We start from the raw sequence: 12,484 nt of genomic DNA, 5'->3' as shown, positions 1-12,484 counted from the left end.
CTAGACAGACCTTTGTTGGCAAAGTAATGTCTCTTCTTTTTAATATGCTGTGTAGTTTGATCATAGCTTTCCTTCCAAGGAGTAAGAGTCTTTTAATTTCATGGCTGCAGTCACCATCTGCAGTGATTTTGGAGCCCTCAAAATAAGGTCTGTCATTGTTTCCACTGTTTCCCCATCTATTTGCCATGAAGTGATGGGACCAGATGCCATGTCTTAGTTTTCTGAATGTTGAGCTTTAAGCCAACTTTTTCACTCTCCTCTTTCACTTTCATCAAGAGACTCTTTAGTTCTTCTTCATTTTCTGCCATAAGGGTGGTGTCATCTGCATATCTGAGGTTATTGATATTTCTCCCAGAAATCTTGATTCCAGCTTGTGCTTCCTCCAGCCCAGCGTTTCTCATGATGTACTCTGCATATAAGTTAAATAAGCAGGGTGACAATATACAGCCTTGACGTACTCCTTTTCCTATTTGGAATCAGTCTTTTGTTCCATGTCCAGTTCTAACTGTTTATTCCTGACCTGCATACAGGTTTCTCAAGAGGCAGGTCAGGTGGTCTGGTATTCCCATGTGTTTCAGAATTTTCTACTAGGGCAATATGTTATATATAGTTATAATAGTGAGGGCACTATGAATAGGGAATTACAGGGATGCACAAATAATCCCTGTTTACAGATACTTGGTCTACAACAGCTAGAGGCTTTATCCTCTGTACTTAGTGAGGACAGTTAACTTTGATTTGGCAACAGTACTGATCCAGATAAATATCTGTGAGGTAGATGTAGACTCAGTTAGTGACCAAAGCTGAAGAATATTAGTGCACTTAATTATCTTAGTTAAAATTCAGAATGTGTGTATTTTCTAACAAAATAGCATTTTGTCATTGGGTATATTTAAAATAGTCTTTTGGTATACCTGGAAAAGGTCAGTTTTCATTCCAATTCCAAAGAAAGGCAGGACCAAAGAATATTCAAACTACTGCACAATTGCACTCATTTCACATGCTAGCAGAATTATCCAAGCTAGCCTTCAACAGTACATGAACCAAGAACTTCTAGATGTTCAAGCTGGATTTAGAAAAGGCAGAGGAACCAGAGATCAAATTGCCAATATCTGTTGGATCATAGGAAAAGCCAAGAGAATTCCAGGAAATCATCTACTTCTGTTTCACTGACAGTACTAAGGCCTTTGACTGTGTGGATCACAACAAACTGGAAAATCCTTAAAGATATGAGAATACCAGACCACCTTACCTGTCTCCTGAGAAGCATGTATGCAGGTCATGAAGTGACAGTTAGAACCGGACATGGAACAACAGACTGGCTCCAAATTGGGAAAGGAGTATGTCAAGGCTGTATATTGTCACCCTGCTTATTTAACTTATGTGCAGAGTACCTCATGCAAAATGTCGGGCTGGATAAAAGGCAAACTGGAATCAAGGTTGCTGGGAATCAATAACCTCAGATATGCAGATGACACCACCCTTATGGCAGAAAGGGAAGAGGAACTGAAGAGCCTCTTGATGAAAGTGAAAGGGGAGAGTGAAAAACTTGGCTTAAAACTCAACATTCAGAAAACTAAGATCATGGCTTCTGGTCCCATCACTTCATGGCAAATAGATGAGGAAACAGTGACAGACTATTTTGGGGGGCTCCAAAGTCACTGCCGATGGTGACTGCAGCCATGAAATTAAGACGCTTGCTTGCTCCTTGGAAGAAAAGTTATGACCAACTTAGCATATTCAAAAGCAGAGACATTACTTTGCCAACAAAGGTCCATGTAGTCAAGGCTATGGTTTTTCCAGTGGTCATGTATGGATATGAGAGTTGTACCATAAAGAAGGCATGATGTTTCAAATAATAATTTTAGCCTTTGAGTGGAAAATTTTAAGCATACATTAAAACAGACAATAATATAGTAAGCCTCATGTAGCAATGATCTAACTTCACCAGGTAGTATTTTGACAATATCAAGTCTTGCTTTTCAGCTCTGTTAGGATGGATCCAGAGTACCTTTATTCTATGGCTAATTTAGCTCCAAAATTAATACTTGACTCCATACAATACCTTATGTACAAAGTGTCTCAACTCTGACTGGTAGAACACTATTTCTCTCCCATATGATATTCTGAATTTGTATTGCTGTCCAGTGTATTTTTTCATGGTCTTTTGGCATTTAATCTCACATATTTGTAGACTGGAACTTGTCAAAGAACTAAAGAGCCTATGCAGATTTCTAGAGAATCCCTTTTCTGTCCAACTTCTTCTCTTTGGTATAATGCCTTAGAAAACTCAGTACTTTAGCCTCTTTGAAGGTTTGTCTCTGTCTCCCTAGCTCAGCAAGTCTATAAATCTTTCTCTCCATGCTCTGTTGGTTGGAAACTTCCTCATGGCAGTAAGCCAGGGCAATCCCAGGGTTCCCATTTTTTTGTTTGCCTTTTCTTAGGGAGTCACACTTGTATGCTGCCATTTGTCCAATGTCTGACATAGTTGTTATACACATTTTGTCTGCTTTTCTACTTGTTTATAGTGGGAGGGCTATTTCCATAGCTTTTAATAGCTTAGGAGCAAAAGGCCATTTAACTACAGAAATGATTATTTTATTTGCGATTTATTTTTCTTTGTCATTTCCAGCAAGGATTTATCAGCTTTATTAATCTTCTCCGAAAATCAACTTTGTCCTTCTTGATATTCTGGTTAATTCATTTTTTGCTTTTCAAGTTTCTTTCCTTTTACTATCTTTTAAAAAAATTTTTTTATTGGAGTATGGTTGATTTACAGTGTTGTGCTAGTTTCAGGTGTACAACAAAGTGAATCTGTTATATATATATATATATTTTTTTTTTAAATATATATATATATATGTTTGATTCCTATGTTGGGAAGATTCCCTGGAGAAGGGAATGGCTACCCACTCCAGTATTCTTGCCTGGAGAATCCCATCGATTATAGTCAATAGGATCACAAAGAGTTGGACACTACTGAGTGGCTAAGTACACACTCTCTTTTAGATTCTTTTCTCACATAAATCATTATAGGGTATTGAGTAGAGTTCCCTGTGCTACACTAAGTCCTTACTAGTTGCCTGTTTTATACATAATAGTGTCTATATATCATCCGTCTCCCAATTTATTCCTCCTTCCTCTTATCCCCTGGTTCATTTTTCCGTCTTTGAATATAGTTTTCCATTCTTTTTTTAATTCTTTGAGATGGAAGCTTAGATCATTTATTTTAGCTTTATTCTCTTCTAATACACATATTCAATGCTACAAATCCTCTTTTTTATACTTCAACTATAGCCTACACATTTTAGATGTGCCATATTTTAGTTTTCATTTAGTTCAAATAAAACTGTGACTTCACCTTTCTTGTGTGTTATATAGAAATATGTTACTTTATTTCCAAACATTTAGAGGCTTTTCTAGTTGTCTTTTGTTTCTTTCTTTTTTCTTCACTATTGTTAGAGACCAAAGCCTGAAGACCTTTCAACTTCGAAATGTGTTGAGATTAGCTTTATGGCCCATCATAAGCTATGAGCCATGCCATGTAGGGCCTCCCAAGACCGACAAGTCACAGTGAAGAGTTTTGGCAAAATGTGGTCCACTGGAGGAGGAAATGGTAACCCAGTCTAGTATTCTTGCTGTGATAACCCCATGAACAGTATGAAAAGTCAACAAATATACTGGAAGATGAGCTCCTGAAGATTGCAAGGTGTCCAATATACATTACTAGAGAAGAACAGAGGGCAATTACTAATAGCTCCAGAAAGAAGAAACAGTTGGGTCAAAGCAGAAATGACACTCAGTTGTGGATGTGTCTGGTGGTGAAAGTAAGTCCAGTGCTGTAAAGAACAGTATTGCATAGGAACTTGGAATAATGTTAGGCCCATGAATCAAGGTAAATTGGACATGGTCAAGCAGGAGATGGCAAGCTTAAACGTTGACATCGTAGGAATCAGTGAACTAGAATGGATGGGAATGGGCGAATTTAATTCAGATGACCATTATATCTACTACTGTGGGCAAGGATCCCTTAGAAGAAATGAAGTAGCCCTCATAGTCAGAAAAGAGTCTGAAATGCAGTACTTTGGTGCAGCCTCGAAAGTGACAGAATGATCTTGGTTCATTTCCAAGGCAAACCATTCAATGTTACAAGTAATCTAAGTCTATGCCCCAACCAGTAATACCAAAGAAACTGAAGTTGACTGGTTCTATGAAGACCTATAAGACCTAGAACTAACACCAAAAAAAAAAAAAAAAAAGTCCTTTTCATCATAGGGGATTAGAATGCAAAAGTAGAAAGTCAAGAGATACCAAGAATAATAGGCAAGTTTGGCCTTGAATACAAAACGAAGCAGGGAAAAGGTAACAGAGTTTTGCCAAGAGACACACTGGTCATAGCAAACACCTTTTTCCAACAGCATAAGAGATGACTCTACACGTGGATATCACCAGTCTTCCTAAATCACTGCAGATGGTGATTGCAGTGACAAAATTGAAGGATGCTTGTTCTTTGAAAGGAAAGCTGTGGCAAACCTGGACAGCATACTAAAAAGCAAAATCATCACTTGTGATAAATGTCCGTATAGTCAAAGCTCTGTTTTTTCCAGTAGTCATGTATGGATGTGAGGTTTGGACCATAAAGAAGGCTATGTGCTGAGGAATTGATGCTTTCAAATTGTGGTGCTAGAGACAACTCTTGAGAGTCCTTTAGACTGAAAGGAAATCAAACTAGTTAATCCTGCTGCTGCTGCTGCTAAGTCGCTTCAGTCATGTCCGACTCTGTGCGACCCGAGAGAGGGCAGCCCACCAGGCTCCCCCGTCCCTGGGATTCTCCAGGCAAGAACACTGGAGTGGGTTGCCATTTCCTTCTCCAATGCATGAAAGTGAAAAGTCAAAGTGAAGTCCCTCAGTCGTGTCCGACTCCTAGCGACCCCATGGACTGTAGCCTACCAGGCTCCTCCGTCCATGGAATTTTCCAGGCAAGAGTACTGGAGTGGGTGCCATTGCCTTCTCCGTAGTTAATCCTAGAGGAGATCAACCCTGAATATTCATTGGAAGGACTGATGCTGAAGCACCAATACTTTGACCACCAGATGCAAATAGCTGACGCATTGAAAAAGACCCTGATACTGGAAAATATTGAAGTCTAAAGAAGAAGGGTAAGATGATTAGTTAGCGTCACTGACTCAATGTACATGAATTTGAGCAAACTCTGGGAGATAGTGGAGGACAGAGGAACCTGGTGTGCTGTAGTCCATGGGGTCACAAAGAGTTGTCAGACATAACTTAGCAACTGAACAACAACCAAAATTCATATTTGAATTTTATAGTCTCTTCTGCTCTGTTTTTTTGTGGTGTATGTTTGTTATCAGTTAAAAACTTTGGGTCTAACTTTGCTTGTTTTCTTCTAGTTGCTTTGTATGGATGTTAGATTCAGGGATTGAACTGAAGCCCTTGCCAGTGAGAGCTCAGAGTCTTAACCATTGGACCTCCAGGGATTTCTCTAGATTCTTTTTTGTTGTTTATGATAATGTACAAAATTTTCCTGGATTGGCAGTAACAGACAATTTAATTGATGGGCTGAAGGTTTTGTGTGACTTATAAGATTTCTTGAATGGCAGTATGCTATCATTAATGCAGTGAGGTGGAATTTCTTTAATAAATGGGAAACTTTATGGGGAAAGCTAGGTCTGTTTTCAGATCCTTGATGTCCTCTTGTTTTTATAGAGCCCTGAGCTTCAGCACCTTGTTTTCTGCTTCTCTTTACCACCAAGCCACAAGTGGACACTTCCCTTTTCAAAAGTGCATCTCTTTCCCTGAGCGTATGTCTTTTTTTTTTTTTTAATTCCTGTTTGGTATGATTTTGGTTGTTTTGGAGATGAAAGTAGATATCTGAGTTCAAAATGTCATCTTGACATGGAATCCATGTTAGTTTAATCAATATAAAATTATAAATATAATTTTAATTATAGTTGTTTTAATTTATGGTAAATATAGTCTATTTTATAGTATTCTACTTGAGACTATTTGAAGTATTGTCGTTATTTTTTTGAAAGATAAAATATTAGGATATTTATTTTGATTACATGTGTTTAGAATTTATTAGCCAATTAAGAAACTTGACAAATTGGTTTTTGAGGGCAGTAATTCATTTTATGTAGGGATGTTATGGTGATTCTTCCTATTGTGTAGATATTGAAAGCATTTATCTGGTATAATAGACATCTTACTGTCCATTTATTACTTATATATTGTGTGTTCTAGAGTGCCACATTTTTTATCAAATATTTCTTTGGTTATAATATATCTCCATATTGGCTTTGGTACTCTAGAGACTTCTAGAGTGATTTATCAGAAAGGTATTTATTTAAGGAATGAGGGGAAAATAACATTGGAAATTGTAGTATAGTTTCTTTGACTTTTTGTTTCTGTGGTCAAGTAGGAAAACTCTTTAGTTTTTATTCTTGATGGAGATCCTTCAAATATGTAATTAAATTTACTTAATAAAGTAAACAGGGTTGTTAATAGTCTAGGATGTGTATTTTACTCAAAATTGTGTAATTCTTATGACTGCAAAGAAGTCAGCAGCTTAATTCATCTAAAATATATATTTGATTTTGTAGTCCTTTTTTAACAGCCTTTAATAATATTGTTGTAAAAACTGTGTTTTGGATTTGCTATCTTTTTTCTGTTTATTCTCTCCAGAGTTGTGTTTTGCTTCTTGTAGTCTATAAGCAAAGTTAAGAGGCCTACAATATGATAATTAAAATAATGAATATTAAAACATTTGGGGGGGAGCTAGTAGCTTATATTTGTATACTATGATGTTTTAAAACTTACTGTTTTAATTTGACCTTATGAGTGACTTAAACTATGTATGTGCTATTGCTATCATAGGTCATTGAGCCATATCAGCAACATTCATAAAAAAAATATTTCAGAATGGCATATGTTGCTTGTATGAAGACATAACGAACAAGATATTTTTGTAAAATGGTAGGCATATGTTTTCTACAGTCGAGTCTTTGTGTTAGGGAAAATTATAAGATGAATTTGGAGATAATTGAGTTTATTTCAGCTATTGGGTAGGTTGGAAGGAGTAGAGATTAGCAAAGTAGTTGCAGTGGGAAGAGTGAGGCAGATAGTAATTGATAGAAGGTTTCTAGTTGTGGTGTTTATTTTTGCTTTGATGGTGATTGAATTATCCTACTTTCTGGTTTCTCTGGGACAGGGCTAGTTTAGGTCTTTTGTCCTTATGTTATAATGCCTTCCTGGACTCTAAAAAGTATCTCTCTTTATTTTCCAAAGGCTTAAATGATGGGTGATACGATTTTCCTGTTATAGAAAACTGGCGAATATCGTGTATTTGGTTGCTAAGGTTTCCTGTGGAGAAGACAAATAATCTTTAATCAAGATGATTATTATTTACCTTCCTATATAAAAGAAATATATTGAAACTGTAATCCTTAGTCAGACTTAACATTTTAAAAGTCTGTCAGAAGCATAATACTTCTCTGTACTGGATTAGCTGTGGTTTGAGGGAAACATTTCATATGTTCTGACTCAGATTTTACTCATTCATCTGGATTAGCACATCCCACAGTTACTTTTTTCTCAGTGCCTGCCTGCTCCCAAATCACCTGTCTGCTATCTCATAATTCAGCAGGTACTACTATTTAATCCTTATAATAATCCTGAATGGTAGATATTATCAACATTTTATAGGTGAGGAAACAGATGTCCAGAAAGAAAGTAACTTGTTTGACGACAGGGTTATATGAGAATTTATTTTGTTTAGATTTAATACTTCTTTGGCTTTGGATATATTAAGAGCATATGCATTTAGTTTTTAAGATACCATAAATACATGATTTTGCCACTATCTACCTTATCTGTGGTCCACAAATGAGTCTACATTTTGTCCAATAGTGTATTTTTCTTAGTTGTTCTTGCTGTTTAGTTGCTCAGTCATGTCCGACTCTTTGCAACTCCATCGACTGCAGCATGCCAGACTTCCCTGTCCTTCACCATCTCCTGGACCTTGCTCATGTCCATTGAGTTGGTGATGCCATCCAACCATCTCATCCTCTGTCATCCCCTTCTCCACCTGCCTTTTATCTTTCCCAGCATCAGGGTCTTTCCAGTGAGTTGGCTCTTTGCATCAGGTGGCCAAAGAATTGGAGCTTCAGCTTCAGCATCAGTCCTTCCAATGAATATTTAGGGTTGATTTCCTTTAGGATTGGCTGTTTGATCTCTTCAAAGTCCAAGGGGATTGGACTTTCCTTGCAGTCCAAGGGGACTCTCATTTAGAAATGAACTTAAAAGTTTTATTTAAAAAAAAGAAAAGCTCTTAGGGATTTGTTGTTAATAGTTTAAGCTAATGTTTGACTCATTTCTCTTTTGCTATTCTATATTTTCACTAGTTCAGTGAAAACTAATTGCCAGAATTATAATGTAAAACCAAATTAAGATAATATACTCTGTGTGTGTGTGTGTGTGTGTGTGCACGTGTATACTGTGTATGTAATGGCCATGGTTATCACAAAAAAGGTCTCCCCCTTTTTTATTATTATTGCTTTCTTTTCATCCAAAAACTTTAAAGTCTGACTGAATATTATTCAAAGATTTTAGAATTATCTGTTAAAAATTTTATATATCCACATATAATAAAATATTTAACTAGAAATGAATACATAAGTGTCTGTAGGGCAGTTCAGTTCAGTTCAGTCGCTCAGTCGTGCCTGACTCTTTGCAACCCCATGGACTGCAGCACACCAGGCCTCCCCGTCCATCACGAACTCCGGGAGCTTACTCAAACTCATGTCCATCGGGTCGGTGATGCCATCCAACCATCTCATCCTCTGTCGACCCCTTCTCCTCCTGGCTTCAATCTTTCCCAGCATCAGGGTCTTTTCAAATGAGTCAGTTCTTCACATCAGGTGGCCAAAGTATTAGAGTTAAATTGTTGCTAAATTAAAATTTTATGTGGAAGAGGAGTGTGTCAAAATTAAGAGAGAAAGTAGTCAAAGAGAAAATCCTGCAAATTTACCTTTTGTAAATTAGGATAATAAACCCATATTGACATTCCTAGCAATAAATATTGTTTTGTTTTGTTGTTTGTTTAGTTGCTAAGTTGTGTCTGACTCTTTTGTGACCCCACAGACTGTAGCCCTCCAGGCTCCTCTGTGCGTGAGATTTCCCAGGCTGGAATACTGGAGAGGAGTGCCATTTCCTTCTTTAGAAGATCTTCCCAACCCAGGGATTGAACCTGCATCTCTTGCATTGACAGACGGATTCTTTATTGCTGGCAATAAATATTGTCGCTTCTCAAAATCACTTTTTAAAAAAAGTGTGTGATCTCATGATGCAGTATTGCTCTTTACTCACTGAATGAACCAGTTAGGGATGAAAAAGAACAGAACTTACTACCAGTGAAACTCATATAGTTTTCTTCAAGCCCTATATATGTCCTGAGTACCCCAGACTAGTTCATGTGATCTCTTTATCAACAGTCTTTTTTAAAAATCTCTTTGATGATTTGTGTTTTCTCGTTTCTTATTTGTTTGATTAGTGTAGCTAGGGATTTACCAAATCTGTTGATATTCTTGGGAAACCAGAGTTTGGTTTTGTTAATTTTCTTTATTGCTTTCTGTTCCATTGATTTTTGCTTTTTAATGTTTCCTTTTTCTCCCTACTTTGAGTTTACTTTTCTCTTCTTAGTCTAGCTTCTTAAGATGGAACCTTAAGTAATTGATTTTAGACTTTTCTTTTCTAATGTAAACATTTAAAGCTATAAATTTCCCTCTAAACCTTGGTTTAGTTTCATCGCACAGATTCTAAAATGCTATATTTTTATTGTCTTTCAGTTCAAAATATTTTCTTTTTTTTTTGTGATTTCTTACTTGACCCATGATTTATTTAGAAGTGTATTATTTCATTTCTACACTTTTTATTTTTTCCCTAGACATTGTTACTGAATTCTGACTTAATTCTGCTGTGGTCAGATAAACATATTTTGTATGATTTATACTTATGAATCGACCATTTGATCATCATGAAGTATCCATTTTTTAATTGGGGTGATAAGTTAGTTTCTTAGTGTCTAGGGTGATAGTTTAGTTTATTTGATATTAATGTATTCATTCCAGCTGTTCTGTGTTTACATGATTTATCTATATTTAGTGCATATCTTAATCATCAAGGACTTATTGTATAGCACAGGGAACTCTACACAATACTCTGTGATAACCTAAATGGGAAAAACATTTGAAAAAAAAAATACATGTATATGTATAACTGAATCACTTTGCTGTACACCTGAAACTAACACAACATTGTTAATTAACTATTCTCTAATGTGAGAGTTGGACTGTGAAGAAGGCTGAGTGCTGAAGAATTGATGCTTTTGAACTGTGGTGTTGGAGAAGACTCTTGAGAGTCCCTTGGACTGCAAGGAGATCCAACCAGTCCATTCTGAAGGAGATCAGCCCTGGGATTTCTTTGGAAGGAATGATGCTAAAGCTGAAACTCCAGTCCTTTGGCCACCTCATGCGAAGAGTTGACTCACTGGAAAAGACTGATGCTGGGAGGGATTGGGGGCAGGAGGAGAAGGGGACGACAGAGGATGAGATGGCTGGATGGCATCACCGACTCGATGGACGTGAGTCTGAGTGAACTCTGGGAGTTGGTGATGGACAGGGAGGCCTGGCGTGCTGCGATTCATGGGGTAGCAAAGGGTCGGACACGACTGAGTGACTGAACTGAACTGAATATAAAATAAAAAAAATTTTTTTAATGGAAAAAAGTACATTATCTTGTTGATAGTTTATAGTTTTGTGTTGCTTTTTAATTTATTTGGGCAAACTCTGGCTTTTTTTCCCTTCTCAAGCAAAAGGTATTTTTTACCAAACCAACCTGCTAGTGCAAAACTATAGAAACAGAGAAAAATCATTTTCCCAATAAGACTCATCCGACTGTCCAGTTGGTAGTGACACTTTCAGAGTGATATGGTAGGATGTAAGCGACTTTGTGCCATCTCTTGTGTGATTTCATATAGACCCAGCTTGATTCTTCTCCAGTGTCTCATCTTGGAGTTATACTTGATTTATTACTTGTTTTCATCCGAATCTATTGGAGAATGGAACAACTCTGCTTTTGTTTTTTGGTCAGGAATTGCTTAATCTTGAAAGTCTTATGGAAAGACATGGGAGCCTTTTCAGCCTCCTTTTGGGTTAATGAATATTTTTAAAGAAATCTCTTTTGGTTCATCGTTTGGGTTTTTAGCTTTACTTCTTTGTATTTTGTTCCTCTTCCTCCTCCTTTTTTTTTCTCCTATAAATGGTCAATGTAAGGATTACATATATACCCTTACCATTTCAGTGTACTTAGAGTTAATATTTCACTGTTCATGTGAAATGTAAAAACTTTCTAACTGTATATGTTCATTTACCTGCCCCATTATTTATTCTTTAGAGATTACATGCATTATATCTACTTTAATTATAAACCCTATAGTAAAACACTGTTTTACTTTAAGTACATATGTATTTTAACTAAATTAAGGGAAGTACTTTTTTAATTTACCCTTAGATTTACCATTTCTAGTGGCCTTTATTTCCTTTCTAAAGGCCCAAGTTTCCACCGTTTATAATTCTGTTTAGCCTGAAGAAATCTCTTGAATACAGACTGTAATGTACATTATTAACTGTTGATGATTATGATTTACTTTTCCTTTATCTCAAAAATGCCTTTGATTTACTTTTATTTTTTGAGGGATATTTTTGCTGGGTATAAAATTCCAGTTTGGTTTCCCCCACCCCCTTCACCACGTTAAGAATTTTGTTCCACGTCTTCTGATCTTAATTGTTTCTGTGAGAAGCCAGTGATAATTCATGTATTGTTCTCTTGTATGTAATGTGTCAGTTTTTCTCTATTTTCAAGATTTTGCTTTATCTTTAGTTTTCATGAGCTTTACTATGGTATTACTAGTCATGGTCTTCACATTTATTCTGGAGTTCATTAAACTTCTTGACTGTAAGTTAAAAAAATATTTTATTTATTTGGCTGCATCTTAGTTGTGGCAGGTAGGATCTTCGTTGCATCACACAGAATCTTTCATTGTGGCACATGGGCTCTTTAGTTGTGGTTAAAGGACTCAGTTGCTCCAAGGCATGTGGGATCTCAGTTCTCTAATCAGGGATTGAACCCACATCCTCTGCATTACAGGGGTGGATTCTCAACCACTGAACCACCAGGGAAGTCCCTGTAAATTTTTTATTCACTGAATCTGGGGAAATTTTAGCCACCACTTTAAAAAAACATTGATTTCTATCTCATTATTTTCTCTACTTCTCTACTTCTGAGTTTAAATAAACACGTTATACATTTGAATATTGTCACAGAGATTACAGAAGATCTGTTTTTCTTTTCATTTAACAATCTTTTTTCCTCTTGGTTCTTCAGATTGGATAATTTCAATTTATTT

The 12,484-nt window shown here is 36.4% G+C and overlaps 1 protein-coding gene and 1 pseudogene across 2 annotated transcripts in view; one reads left to right on the top strand and one right to left on the bottom strand.

Moving 5' to 3' along the window:
* Window positions 1–12,484, top strand: part of RSRC1 (arginine and serine rich coiled-coil 1) — a 451,806-nt gene that overhangs the window by 100,608 nt on the left and 338,714 nt on the right. The window lies entirely within an intron of this gene.
* LOC133247952 (putative ribosomal protein eL39-like 5) lies at window positions 10,367–11,679 on the bottom strand (annotated as a pseudogene).

This window comes from Bos javanicus, chromosome 1 (assembly GCF_032452875.1).
Source record: "Bos javanicus breed banteng chromosome 1, ARS-OSU_banteng_1.0, whole genome shotgun sequence".
NCBI lineage: Eukaryota > Metazoa > Chordata > Mammalia > Artiodactyla > Bovidae > Bos > Bos javanicus.
The sequence above is the reverse complement of the archived record's forward strand: the minus strand, read 5'-3'. Positions and strand labels throughout refer to the sequence as shown.